Source organism: Gobius niger, assembly GCF_951799975.1.
Source record: "Gobius niger genome assembly, chromosome: 20".
NCBI classification, from domain to species: Eukaryota; Metazoa; Chordata; class Actinopteri; order Gobiiformes; family Gobiidae; genus Gobius; species Gobius niger.
The window spans coordinates 28,146,513-28,152,512 of NC_136871.1; the positions used below are offsets into that span (position 1 = coordinate 28,146,513).

At 43.9% G+C, this 6,000-nt stretch overlaps 1 protein-coding gene across 1 annotated transcript in view; it reads left to right on the forward strand.

Moving 5' to 3' along the window:
* Positions 1–3,674, forward strand: part of iars1 (isoleucyl-tRNA synthetase 1) — a 90,015-nt gene extending 86,341 nt beyond the window's left edge. Inside the window, exon 35 of the mRNA XM_079578848.1 lies at positions 3,661–3,674. The gene's annotated coding sequence lies outside the window, so the exon portion shown is untranslated. The remainder of the gene's footprint in view (positions 1–3,660) is intronic.
* The last annotated feature ends 2,326 nt before the right edge of the window (positions 3,675–6,000 follow it).

Here is a 6,000-nt window from a genome sequence, read left to right on the forward strand (position 1 = left end):
AGCGGAGCCTGGCAGATCAGTTGCATAGCAACAGGAACTTTTTGAGGGCAGAAATCTTTCACCACAGGAATGTGTCAGGCTGGAGTACAGGGGGAATGGATCAACCAAAGGCACACTGTATTCGCCCAAAAACTCCCTGCGCAGGTAAACAGACTCCTGAAGAGAATTCAGATCGATCAACAAGGCAGCTCCACCTCTGACTGTTCATGAAAAATAAGTGAGGCTTAGATACTGTACACTGTGCTGTCCATGCTCCCATCTAAACCTGGTGGAGATGCTGCTTGCTGTGAACAGGATGGAGTGGGAATGTATTGATGAGTGTGCTGTGCTTGTTCAGCAGAACCTCAGTGTCATATGTAATAAATGGTGCCAAAGGCCAGTTCTCACTCACCTTCAGCTTCTGCTGCATATTTCTCTCCATAAGAAATCCTCAGACGGCCTTTAGTCCGATATGATGCCCATTCAGCCACATCATTTTCTTTAATCTACTTTTGTCCTATAAACATTCCCTTCCGTACGGTGCTTTTCTTTATGCTTTGACCTGGAGTGCAGTGAGGGATTGTAAGGAGACCAGATACAGATTAATACCTCTGTGTGATCCAGATAAGAGTTTGCCTTTAGATCTGGGGCTATTTCTATTTATTATATTTTTTGTTTAGTTCTGATATTACATTGTTTGTATTCGTTTTAGTGTCGCCTGTGTGTGGTTAAAGCTGATGAAAAGTTTTTTCAAAGTCGTTAATAGTTGCTCTGTTAAGTTCTTGCGTTTTTGACTCTACTTGCAAGTTGCATTATATCTCAACTTAAGTCAGTAAGACTAGTAATGTAGTTTTTCACCTCATCTTTTTTAGTCCAAAGTAACATGATTTGACTCATCTTAGTTAGGTGAAAAAGTGTCACAAACTGCGCTCTGTGCCTGGCTCACTGTGCACATGGTGAGAGACCGTTGCTTTCTTCTGGGAGCTGATGAGACAGTCGGGCTGATCTTTTGTCATGTCCTTTATCACCTTTGGCTTTGGCTCTTAACCACATGTCTCTGGTGAGAAAAGGGTCTTCTCCACTCGTTTGACGGCTGCCAAGAAAATAGTGGCTACTTGATGGAAAGAGATATAATTTTTTCCTACCGACACAAATATCTGATATTTCTTTGCGCTGATAACCAATATTTACTGGTAATAATACCGAAAGTTATATCAATAGCAAGACCCACTCAAGTGTGGTTCAGCTCCCAAGTTCATTTTCCTTTCTATAGGGGAAAAAATACAATATGCATTTGTCTGAGATACATGACCATTTTTATTTGATGTATTATTTTAAATAGTGATAGTTTTAATACTGTTTAAAAGGATGTACAGCTCCATATCTACCTGTGTGTGATGCTTTTTATAGAACAGCAAAGAGTAGCATCATCTCGCTTTAACAGCATCTTATATTGAACTTAAAGGCCAGACTCATTAAAAAATGTCACACCAAAAGTGATTGCTGGTGCCCATAGAAATCCGTGGTGGAGGATGTGATGTATAGCTTCAAGTTTAAGATGGTGTTTTTAAAAATGGATCAGGCTGAAATGAGTGGTTCAGTTTGTAAATATGTGGAGTACACAAAGACAATCTTTTGGATTAGACGGCTATGACATAATTATTGATTCTGGATGGGAGCAGGTAGGTCAGAATCATTACCAAGTGACATGAAGACCTGCCAGGGCAAGGACAAGGTTGAGAGGAGTTGATGACAGAAACAATATTTTACCGTTTAAGAATAATTTTACGTTAACAAAAGTGTAACATTTAAATTTCATTCAATAATTCAAAGAAAAACAAAGAAATGTAAATTGGAAGCCACCTGTTTGCTTGTTGTGCTTTCTGCATTTTCCTTAAATTTGCTGGACAGTTGTTTTATTTGTGCCTTTGCTGGTTTATGATGAGACCATCTCTTTGTGCATTAGACACCCACCACTTCCACCAGCAGCTGTGTGTGTGTGTGCATGCGTGTGTGTGCGTGTGTGTGTGTGTGTCTCCATTAGATGTATAGTTTATGGCTGTCCTTGGAGATGTGATGAAACTGTCCATCACTTCACAGCCAGGACACAGGGGCATATAAGGGCCACTCTGTATCATATGCAGTGGAACATTTTACCTTTGTGCTTGTATTCATTTACCACTTAGACTGCACCAGCAGAATAACTCGTCTAACCAGCATTTTGTATGTCCATCAAAGGAATTAAATCATGGCATAATTTCAGATGGAGTGCATGGGCCAGTATATGGACAATTGGGTGATTTACTGTTTCTGTAAAAAAGCTCTTAACATCCACAATCCACACATTTTTGTGGGTGTTACCTTTGTAAATTATATTTTTTGTTGTCCATAAGGCATCTACTACAGAACTTGCATTGTATTATGCATTTTGTTGCATCTTTGTGGATTGGAAATCAGTTTTTGCTAGATCTGAGTGAGCAAAACTACATCTTGCTTCATGAAATGTTCTGGGGAGGTCATCAGCTCTAGACTTCAATAACTTCAAGTGGAGTGACAGAAAATGAAGGGCAGTAAAAGGTAGGAGACACCTGAGCTAGAACACTAGGCGCTCTTTTGATCAAGCTGAACTGTGGACTGTGTAAGACTGTTGTGTTTTTGGCTCAACAATGTTCTGGACAGGGCCCATTCAGACAGCTTTTCTGCGACAGAGTGGGCAGGGTTATCACCTCACCCATCTCACATTCTCTTCAGTCCTGCCTCAGGGACAAGACTGCGGACTCAGTGCCATCAGTGACAGGCCCAACTAGGGCTGTGCAATTAATCGAAATTCAATGACGATTTGGATTATTACACTAAACAAGTACAAAAATAGCATAATAGAGTAAAAAACAATTATTAAGGATGCCCTCCCGCTTGTCCATCCAAAGCGTAGAAAGTCCCTCCTGCACGGTTTGTGTGAGCGCGGCTGATCGGCTGAAGTACCAGTGCAGCGTGATGAACTGTTGTATTTGTCGCGGATAATTTTAATAATTTTCTCTTGAGATAACACTACTGAGAAGTGCTCACCTTTTGCTGAAAGGAGAAAAGCTGTTTAGAACCCTCTATATTCTAAAATAATCATGATTTTTATTTTTTTGTATAATCTAGCAGCCCTAGGTCCAACTGACTGAAGGACCAGGTTGTCAGGAAGCTGAACTCTCCCCTTCTGTCTTTTTCGTCTTTTTGAGTGAAACGATTCTTTGCAAGAATCTTTCTTTGTGCTTTACATGTGGTGAATTGACAATAAAGCTGTAAAGCTGATCAAATAGAATTGAGTCCTTGTTTCCGCCTAGGGATGTCACGGTTACCGGTGTAGCGGTAAACCCTGGTAAAAATGTTAACGGTAATAATTACCGTCTTGTTTTTGAAACGTCTGCTGAAGTTGCTGCGCAGGTGCACTCTGTAGCTTACAACCAAAACAAAACTTTCTCGAAGCTGGAATCAGTTTTTATTTATTTTTTTATTTATATGTATATATATATATATATATATATATATATATATATATATATATATATATATATATATATATATATATATATATAGCAGAGAAGTACTGTCAGAAAGTCTCCTAGAAGATGTGAATGCAGCTCTGAGAGTAATTCCTACATCAACCATCACTGAAACCAATGAGCTGATATACTCCACAGCAGCAGTGATCCTAGAGACGCTTGGCTATCGTAAGAGCAACCATGAGATGAAATACCCACCATGGAAAAGAAGGCTGGAGGATAACATCAAGGCAGCATGGAGAGAAGTGAGTCAATTGACAGAGGCCTTGAAAGGTGCAATGAAAAAGCAAGTACCCAAAAGGTACAGCCAGATGCCCATACCTGAAGCATTGGAAACTGCCAAACAAAGGCTCCAAGCCTTGGCCAGCCGCCTAAAGAGGTACACGAGAGACAACGAAGCCAGACGAGTAAATCGTCTGTTCGCAACTCAACCAGTGAAAGTGTACGCTCAGTGGCAGGGTAACAATAACAGAGCAGACCCACCAAGGCTGGAAACTGAACAGTACTGGAAAGGCATATGGGAGAAGGAGGCAGCACACAACAGTGATGCACAGTGGCTGGTGGCTCTGAGAGAGGACCACAGCAACCTCCCTGAACAGAATCCAGTTACCATCACAGTGGCAGACGTCCAAGAAAGAGCCTCAGGTATGAAAAATTGGACAGCACCAGGCCCTGACATGATACACGCCTACTGGCTTAAGAAACTCACGGCTCTCCATGAGCGCTTGGCAGCACAAATGAACCAGCTGCTGAGGGATGGGAATCACCCTGAATGGTTAACCGAAGGGCGCACAATCCTGATCCTGAAGGATCCCTCAAAAAGGGTACAGTCCCATCCAACTATCGGCCAATAACCTGCCTCTCCACAACGTGGAAGCTCATGTCCGGCACCATAGCGGCTAAGATAAGTAAGCACATGGATCAATACATGAGCACAGCTCAGAAGGGAATCGGTAAAGATACCAGAGGTGCCAAACACCAGCTCCTGGTAGACAGAACAGTCGCTCGAGACTGCAGAACCCGACACACTAACCTGAGCACTGCCTGGATTGATTACAAGAAAGCCTACGACTCAATGCCACATACTTGGATCATTGAATGCCTGGAGCTATACAACATCAACAGGACTCTAAGAGCCTTCATTGCAAACTCCAATGGCAAGTCACTTGCACAAGTCTCCATCAAATGTGGCATATTCCAAGGAGACGCCCTGTCCCCACTGCTGTTCTGCATAGGTCTGAACCCCCTCAGCCAAATAATCAACAAGACTGGCTATGGATACCGACTCAGGAACGGGGCCACCATCAGTCACCTCCTCTACATGGATGACATCAAGCTGTACGCTAGGAATGAGCGAGACATCGACTCACTGATCCATACCACCCGGATATACAGTGCAGACATTGGGATGTCATTCGGACTAGAGAAGTGTGGTCGGATGGTGACTCAGAGAGGGAAGGTAGTCCACACAGAAGGGGTCTCACTCCCAGAAGGAACAATAGCAGACATTGAGGACAGTTACAAGTACCTCGGAATCCCACAAGCAAATGGCAACCTCGAAGAGGTGACAAGGAAAGCGGCTACGGCCAAATACCTCCAACGAGTAAGGCAGGTCCTAAGAAGCCAGCTCAATGGCAAGAACAAGTCCCGGGCAATAAACAGCTACGCCCTACCAGTAATCAGATACCCTGCAGGAATAATAAGCTGGCCAAAGGATGAGATACAGACCACAGATGTTAAGACGCGAAAGCTCCTAACCATGCACGGAGGGTTACACCCCAAATCCAGCACCCTGAGACTGTACGCTCGCCGTAAGGAAGGAGGCCGCGGACTAGTGAGTGTGAGAGCCACTATCCAGGATGAAACATCCAAGATCCATAAGTACATCAAGGACAAGGCTCCGACAGATGACGTGCTCAGTGAATGTCTCAGACAATGGGGAACAGAAGATGAGGTGCTGGAGGTCCCGTCATGGGAGGACAAGCCCCTACACGGCATGTACCACCCAAACATAACTGAAGTGGCGGATATACAGAAATCCTACCAATGGCTAGACAGAGCCGGACTAAAGGACAGCACAGAGGCACTCATCATGGCTGCACAGGAGCAGGCCTTGAGCACCAGAGCAATAGAGGCCCAGATCTACCACACCAGACAAGACCCCAGGTGTAGACTGTGCAAAGAGGCCAATGAGACAATCCAGCACATAACTGCAGGGTGTAAGATGCTGGCAGGGAAAGCTTACATGGAGCGCCATAACCAAGTGGCTGGTATAGTGTACAGGAACATCTGTGCAGAGTATGGGCTGGAAACCCCAAGGTCAAAGTGGGAAACACTTCCAAAGGTGGTCGAGAATGACCGAGCCAAGATCCTGTGGGACTTCCAGATACAGACGGACAAAATGGTAATGAACCAACCGGACATTGTGGTGGTGGACAAAGAGCAGAGGAAAGCCGTTGTGGTCGACATA